This window comes from Hipposideros armiger, unplaced genomic scaffold (assembly GCF_001890085.2).
Source record: "Hipposideros armiger isolate ML-2016 unplaced genomic scaffold, ASM189008v1 scaffold_853, whole genome shotgun sequence".
In the NCBI taxonomy this organism is placed as follows: Eukaryota; Metazoa; Chordata; class Mammalia; order Chiroptera; family Hipposideridae; genus Hipposideros; species Hipposideros armiger.
In genome coordinates, this window is record NW_017732203.1 from 138,826 (window position 1) to 147,976 (window position 9,151).

Genomic DNA, 9,151 nt, shown 5'->3' on the forward strand with positions numbered 1-9,151 from the left:
GTTTACTGTCTTACCAGGAAGTTCTGCTTAGAGTCTAGCTGGAGTAGCTGAAGTACGATTTTTAAAAGTGAGTCTGCACAGCTAAGTCTGTCCGGCATAGGGTCCAGGCCGTGATCCTTACAAATTAACATGGGTAATAGTGCTTCAAAGACCAACAAGCTCCCAGACTCCAGCGCCATTATTCTCCTGCAGATAGATGTACAGTTCCTAGGAGTTTTGCAAGTACTTACAGACATGGAAAGATTTATCTAGAAGTGATATCAACTTAAGATGGCCAAAATGGAGCTCTTTTGACATCTAAATATTTGTGTGCACAATTAGAAAAAGCTGGCTTAAAGGTCAAATTAAATGGAATGGGAGACTTCCCTCAATTGACAAATAGAAGCCTCTGAAATGGTACAGAGAGATGGTCTTCTCTCCAGGAAGATAGTAAGAAAATTTTAGAGACTGTCTCTGAACTAAAGTTTCTGAAGCTGCTAAATGCCAACACCCACTTTTTCTTCTTTGACTGTCCCAATATCTGCTTTAATGGTCTGGACTTGCTTTCCTTTTCCTCTGTCTCTCTCTTCTGCACCTCTATTGCAGCTCCCTTTGGAGAGGAGCTGGTCTTGGGTGGAGGGGAATCCGTGGTTGTATGCTGGCAGAACTAAGAAATCCAAAGATTCCCCCAACCCTCTCTAGGACCCTGATGAGTTCGCAAAGAAATTTGAATTAAGTGTTAGAAAATATAATTCTGGCTTTTCTGATTTATTTCAATTAATGCATCTACTGGTTTCTGAGAGCAAGGCAACAGAATTATTTAAGGTTTGCTAGGGAAACTCCTGTAGAGAAATGTGCTTTTATTGTAAAATGCGAGGTCACCTTAAGGATTGTAGAAAACTAAAATAAGATTTAGAAAAAGAAAAGAAATAGAAACAAGCATAGGGCTGCTCCAAGGGCCATGAGGATACTGGGGCTACTTTATCTGTTAACAAATAAGTTGCCCTCCCCCTTGGAGTAAAGCTTCTGTACAAATGGTACAGGGACGCCTAATCAACCGATGTCTGTTTTTAAATCAGAACCTGTTCCCTTCCAAGTAGGAAATATTAATGGGCACCATATACTTTTATTACCCAAATCTGCCCCAACTCACCTGATAGTGTGAGACTTTCTAATCAATGATGTTCACATATCCTCCCAAAAGGGTGAATTGTATTTAGGACTAAATGAATTAGATTGGAGAAATAATCATCTTAAAAGAAACAAACTAAGGGGAACTGGGAAAGTTATAGAAAGTTTGTAAAGAAACATCTTGAAAGAGTTTTATGTATGGTTATGTTAAACGCGATTAGTTAAGTAAATTTATATACCAAAAGTAAGCTGATACAAAATTAAGTTTTCTGTCTCTACTAAGTAAAACAAAGTTTGTTACAAGACTGTTGGTCTGCTACTGATATGGAAAAGTTTTTTGCCTAAAAGGCAGAAATTATGTGTCATCAAATATTTCTGTATGGTTTATATTGTCTTTTTTTTTTTTAAGCTGAGCCATCCTGCCACCTGTTGGCAGCTCAGCAGCAGCTCAGCTCAGGCTGGGCATCAAACCACTGTTGCTCAAAGCTCACACTCTTGAGCGAGCTCTTAACTTATATTGTCTTAATTAGGTCTTTAGTTACTCAATAGAACTAAAGCTAAGAACTAAGTTTTGCTAATAGTTATGTAAACTTCTGTATTTTAGGACTACTGGGGTTCGTATTCCCTCCTGGACATTAATAAGCAGGCCAGATTTTAGACAGGCCAAGTCCAGGGCCACCTCAGGGTCAACCCACCAGCCCCAGAAGAGAAAACTAGTCATGATACTGACAGAATTTTTGTTACAGGATGTTCTAATACAATTTTAGGCTTTTTTCAGTACAGATATTGATTGGCAAGATTAAGTCAGTCACTCCTATTAACATACCTATTGATAATACTTTGCCTCTACCTAATATTTGTCAATATCTTTTGAGGCCTGATACACCAGCTTGAATTAGCTCATTGTACAAGATTACCTTTAAACGGGGGTGGGGCTTACAATTCCATGTATGAGCCCCTGTAATTCTCCTATACTTTCAGTAAAAAAAACCAATGGGAAAGGATGGAGATTTGTACAAAATCTCAGCTATAAATAAATACTCTGTGGTTTTAAATCTACATATACCATATTATCAGGTATTCCTGTGTGTATTGCAAATCTTTTTCAGTGATAGATTTATGTAGAGCCTATTTCATTCAGCATTCCTGTGAAAAAGACAGGCAATACCTTTTTGCTTTTCCACCTGGGAAGATCAGAGTTTACTTGGATAGTAATGCCCCAGGGGTATACAGAGTCCACCTTTTTCTCTCAGATACTAAAGGATGATTTGAATAATGTTGAATTTCCCAGAAATTCTACTCTAATCTGATATATGGATGATTTATTTTTATATTATATGCAATAACTTTCATGGTAAGCATAAATTTTAGTTTCTTGTTTACTTGAATAAGATCAGCCCAACAAGCTGAATTAATTGATCTAACAAAAGCTTATAAATGAGCCAAAGATCAAATAACCAATATTTACACTGATAGTTGCTATACCTTTGGTGTAGCTCACAACTTGTGGAAGCAGTAGGCTTCTTAACTTCCTCAAGGCAGCCCATAAGAATGGACAACAGGTTGCAGAATTTAAATTAGATGTCATCCAGCAACTGAAACATTTGGTAATTATGAAAATTCCAGGATATTCTAAGGCTGTCATCATAGAAAGAAAAATAATAATAATTTAGCTGATACTGCAGCTAGACCGACAGTAATAAACAGCCAAATTATCCAGACTTAAAAATATTTCTTCTTGCTATTAAATCAATAAAAGACTTTTTCTGTTTTAATGGGCAGCTGCAGAAAAAAAGAAAATATGGCAACATAAGAGGGAACTTTGACCCAAACAGATATAACACATTGGGGTCTTGGAAAGATAGTTTCATAGAACAAAGAATATTATTAGAAACCTACTGTAGCTTATAAGGTGTATAGCAGATGTTCTTTCTGTCCGAAATATAACCTTGGAAAATCATTCCATAGGTCCCAAGGACATTTCCCATTTTCTTTTGGTCCATTTGAGGTACAGTAATTGGATTTTATCCAAATGCCACCATCTCAAGGATACAAATATGTATTAGTCATGATTTATATTATGTCTCACTGGGTAGAGAGATTTCCTTACAGGAGAGCAACAGCCTTAATGGTAAGGAAATTATTTAAAATAATAAATAATCCTCAGAGAATCCCCTGTGAATTACATAGTAACTGAGGGACTTATTTCACTGAGCCAATAATAGTCTATTTGTAATATTTGGCTTATTTTACAACATTTTTATTGTACTTATCACCCCAGTCCTCTGGATTGGTAGAATGTACAAATGGTAAATTAAAATTCAACTAGGTAAAATTTTATAAGTGTTTGTTTTAATCTCCTTTGATCAAAAGCACTTTTTATAGTGCTGTCAACCTGAGATATTCTTTTTGGTAAACACACGCTTTCTCCTCATTAGTCATTGTTCACATTATGTGAAGGGACTTATGAACCAACCTTACTAAAAGGAGACATTCTACATTATTACCAAGGACTTATAAATTATCTTTAAAAAATTAATAAATTAGTAACTGATTCACTTCAATGTGCTCCTGGGAGACAAAGACTTCAAAGACCATGACTCACAACCAGGAAATTTTGTCCATTGGACAAGACATCAAATAAAAACATCAACCTTGTCGGAAAGGACCCATCAGTGGATATCAAAGACTCCTCAAGGATGAAAAGCTGCTGACATCAGGGTTAGACAGCTATCCCAAGACACCGAGAAGGCCTGTATATCTACATAATTGATATTGAACTTAAAATAACCATTTGATGGTTGTCTTTACCTGTATCCTAATAACATTAGTAATAATAATACTTATACTGTTCTTTAGGCTTTTATCAAACCCTGTACTTATATAGCAACTGTTAATAATTGTTGAAGGCATATAAGATAGCTTCTTTATTATCAATAATATTTTTATGGTTTTAGAAATTTAACAGGAATGTTATTACAGAAGGAATAAAAGAGATATGTGTCTGTATCTTTGAGAGAGGTTAAAAGGAAGTAGTTTGTCCTAGTAAGTTGATTATTTCTGAATGAGGAAAAGGAGAAAAACTGACAAGGACGAGTGAAGTCGTAGGTTAATGGAAAAAATAATATTGAGAATATATATATATCAGGGCCCAATTATGCTTACCCCCTAACTCAACATAGACTGCTAACTATATTAATTCAGATAAAAACTAAAATGGATGAATATATATATATATATATATATATATATATATATATATATATATATTAATGGTCCTCTATAGTGGTTGCTGAAGCACAAGAAATTTATGAAACTTTTACTGTCCTTGCCTCTAGAAATTTTTAGGTGATAATTATAATTTATGCCATTATGTTCTTACAGCCTTGGCCCCTATTTAACCTTAAAGTTACAGTTCCCAGTTATACAACTTACAGAAGTCAGATTAATGAATGACAGACCATATTAAATAAAAAAGATGAATGGTTCTGTCCCCAATCTATATGGAATTCTGGATTCACCCAATCCTGGCCTATCATATCCACCTCAACAAACAACAATATATGGTATATGGGAAGAGGACTTTTTATTGGGAATGGTTAGAAAATTCTTCTTCATACTGATTCATATTGTAATGACACCAGATTTACAGTAAATGCTTTGAGAACATGGTGTAATATTAAAATCATAGACAAATTACCTTTGCTTGAGGTTAATAAAACCCATGATAATATTGCTACTGAAAATCCAATATATTGGGAAATAGAACTTAATTCTCCCCATGGAGTCATTTCTATGGAAACCAATTGGCGAAAAGGAAATTTTGAACTTCTAGATCATAAAATAATAGTCTTCATTCATCTGGCTAATTTTAAATTTCTGTGCTTCAGCAACCATAATAGAGGACCATTTAAAAATGCTGAATTTGTCAGCATTCAGCGAGACAAATGCTGACACTATGACTTCCTAAGAATGAGCCTTCCTAGTGCCCTGGGACCATGCTATTCAACCAAAAGGTTGGTTGCATTCTTCAGATTGATTTATGACCAAAAAGGGGAAATGTGGACAGAAAAGAGGCCACATGTTAACGTATTTATTAATAATTAACTTATTTATTAATAAGTTAAGTTTATTAACTTATTAATAAACTTAATAAGTTAAGTTTATTAACTTAATAATAAAAAATTATGATAATAGATGTAAAGTGTTCTTTTGATGGCTAAGATGTTTGCTCTTCTCAAACTTTTCTGCTCCTAATCTGCTCCTAGGAACATTTTCTGCTCCTAATCAGTGTTACTGATTTAATACTATTGTTCTTGGTTCTAGTTTATGTCATACTAGGTACAAAAAAAACAAAACATAAACCTGACAGAAAAAAAAACGTGGTTCATAATAGCTCAAAGATTAGAAATGATACATAATATATTTAATAAAGACATATAGAATCTGACTGCCTCCCATTTGCTCACATTTTCTTTTAAATATAAATTAATTCGGGACCGGCCGAGTGGCGCGATGGTTGAGAACTGGCTTGGGACGCCAGAGGGCCCCGGTTCGGATCCCACATATGAGGGGCCAGTGACACTGCCCTCCACAGCTATGATGCTGAACAACAGCTCAACCTGGAGCTGGGCTGCCGTGAGTCGCCGGTGACGGCGTCGGCTGCAGCCCCTGTGGCAGTGGATTGCCATGGGCTACTGTGTGTAGCCAGCAGCCAGCGTGAGCGGCCAGCAGCCGCCATGAGCAGCCGTCCAGAAGCCGGCGACTGATCTGCCTCTCCCGGGAAGAGCACAATGATGGTGCCAACTTGGGCCAGTGAAGCAAGGTCCTCCACAACTAGACTGAAGACTAGACTGAAGACTAGACTAGGCAGCAACTTGTCTGTTCCCCTTCCCCCAATTCCCCAGCACTGTTCCCATCCCCCAAATTCCCCAATAAAAATCTTTAAAATAAATAAATAAAAAATTAATTAATTAATTAATTCGGTCTCAGCTGCCATGCCACCTAAGGTTATAGTTTTGCCCCACCCCCAATGGTCCAACATTCAGCAAGACAAATGCTGACACTATGACTTCCTAGGAATGAGCCTTCCTAGTGCCCTGGGACCATACTATTCAACCAAAAGGTTGGTTGCATGCTTCAGATTAATTTATGACCAAAAAGGGGAAATGTGGACAGAAAACAGGCCACATGTTAAACCTGACAAGCTCAGGAGACTGAAAATAACCACAGAAGATGGTGTGAACATAAAAATTCCTAACTAGGGCCGGCCCAGTAGCTCAGTTGGTTAAGAGCTCACTCAAGAGTTTGAACTCTGAGCAACAGCGGTTCGATTCCCGGCCCAAGCTGAGCAGCCGCTGAGCAGCCGCTGAGCTGCCAACAGGCGGGAGGATGGCTCAGCTTAAATAAAAATAAATAAATAAATAAATAAAAATTCCTAACTAAGGTGGGCCATGGCAGAAAGTTACATCTCGAGCTTCCTCATTAAATTAATCTGTGCCTTTTCATTGGACCTGTTCTTTGCCTCTTTGTACCTAAGATAACATCTTTAATCCTTTTTCCGAGCTGGAAAACTGCAAAATTCCTCATTATTGTGCTTATCTCCTGATTACTATCTCTATGTGCTGTAAAAAGCTAACTGTTAGCTATCCTGCACCCACTTGTATGGGAAGAGTACCTCTCTCTCCAATTAACTTTTATCGAATCCCAGAGATTTCCCCGCTTTCCTTTCTCCCACCCCCTTAATCTATCACCAATGGATTTCATGTAACATTCCTCCTTTGACTTTATGTATAAAATAAGCTGTAAAACTGCCATTCTTTGGAGCATTTTCTCAATCCATTGAGATTTTACTTCCCAGCAATTGTCCACAGTTTGGCTCAGATAATTTTTTTTTCCACTTTTACACTTATTCTTTATTATTCTAAAGGAGTGTGTGTGTGTGGGGGGGGGAAGCATTTTTTCCCGTACTTTGAAGTACTATCAACTGAAACCTAGACACTAACTTATTATATTTAAAATTTACAATGCATGCAGTTAAACAGATGTATTAGATACCTATCTTGTGGTAGTCACGTCATCAGATAATCTCTTATAAGTTTTCTTTTAGACTGGATATTTTTCGTCAACAAAGACATTGCTTCACCAGCCCATGTTGGTATTATGATAATTGAACTCTTCCATGCTGAGGCAGTTGTTTGCCAGCCGTTGGATGGCCGTTCACAGCAGCTCTCGCAGGCTGCCTGCTGCTCACGCTGGCTGCTGGCCACTCACGGCAGCCCACTGCTGCCTACCGGGCCACTGGCCACTCACCGTAGCCCAGCCCCAGCTGGGCTCCCGGATACCCCGCGACGCCGCCATCTCCACCATCTTGTCGATCACCGCTGGACCCTGACTCCACTGGGGTGGGCGCGTCCCCAGGGCTGGACAGCTTGGTGGCCACCCACACCCCAGGCTAGCCGCAAGCGTGGAATGGTCCAGAGGCGTGCACCCGGCCCCTCAGGCCGGGACCGGATTGGTTTCACCAGCGGCTCAGCCCCTGGGACCGCCACAGGGGCCTGGCCGGACTCCTTGCCCGTGGCAGGACCGCTTGATGGTCGACCTTCTGTTCCCCCATGTCCCTGGCGGCCAGCCGCGCGGCCGGCCGTGTCCTGCCCCCAGGGCACAGTCACGGCCAAGTTTCCGGTGCGCACAGCTAGCTGGTAGACTGGGGTGGGGGTCAAAGGACGCGAGGCCGAGTCCAGCGGCGGTTCCACACAGCTGGTCGACCCTTGGCGGCTACAGGCGCGGGCCCACAAGGGGGGGTCGGGAGGGGAGGGGCGGCAGCTGGTGGACCCGAGCTGAGGATGGAGGAGAGGAAGGAAGGAGCCGGACACCGTCGGGGCCTGCCCCTGTCCACCCACGCGGAGAGGCAGCACAGGTGGAAAACGGACGCCTTCGCCTATGCGCCCGCGGCCGCTTCCTTCCCCCGCCCAGTCTCAACCCCGGGACCGGAAACTCGGGAGACTGCATGGCGCTTGGTAGCTCAGACTCGGGCCTCTGAAGAACCAGGCAGGGAGAGGAGTTTGGCTCGGGTCATCCCAGCGAGCTGCTCCTCGGCAGTGATGACAGAAGCCCCCCAGCTCCTATGAGGGGGACGTGTTCACCACGGTCACTTGCCGGTTTCATCTACTTTTGTTTTGTCCTCAACGCCCCTGCTCCGAGTGGATCCGGTGGCAGGGGCAGCAGTCAGTCACAAGGTGGCAGTGTTGTCACGCCCGTGCTTGAGCGTCTTCTGAACCCCTCCCTGCCAGTTCACTTTAAGTCTGACCACCTTTCCAGTCTCTGTGTCAGGTCATCTATTCTAAACGATATACTCATTTGAGGATTTGTTTTTGAGCCTCCGCTGCACACTCTGGGGTGTGTGTGTGTGTGTGTGTGTGTGTGTGTGTGTGTGTTGACGTTAGAGGTTGCTCAGCGTCACTTGTCCCTGGGACCGGGATGGGTGGATTCCAGCCCCTCTCCATGGACATGTGTGTTCATTCCAGTTTCCTGCTGTTTCAGCCAGTGCTGTGAGGAATCTCTTGTAAATACATCTGTGAAACCCTCTGCAAGACTGTCTGTGGCTCACCTCCTAGGGTGAGCACTGGGGGCGGGGGGAGCACCTGTGGGCCTGGGATGGGTCCTGTGCCCTGTCCTCCCAGAGGAGAGGCCTTTCCTGCTTCTGTCCAGGGATCTGCTGGGGCCTCTGCTTGCTCTCCATGCCCCCAGTGTTGTCGCCACCAGACCAGGACCCTATCAGTCGGATGGTGACCAGGCTGTCTCCGCAGTTTACATCTAGTGTACCCATCGAGAGGATGGGTATGTCTGACATGTACTGGCTGAAGGGACTGCATGTGGAACTGCATGTGGTTGCTCTTGGTTGTTTTTAAAACATTGCTATCTCTGAGGTTTTTGCCCCAAAGGGATGTTAGACTTTTCTCTGGTTCTGGGTTGTGAAAAATGCCATGGGGTTTGTGATTTGTTTTTCTGACTTGCATTTTTCGTGCTCCTGTTATGGCCA

General features: G+C 41.6%; 1 pseudogene; it reads right to left on the bottom strand.

The window, feature by feature from the left end:
• Positions 1-7,479, bottom strand: part of LOC109374653 (N-acetylaspartylglutamate synthase A pseudogene) — a 47,050-nt pseudogene extending 39,571 nt beyond the window's left edge.
• Positions 7,480-9,151: the final 1,672 nt, after the last annotated feature.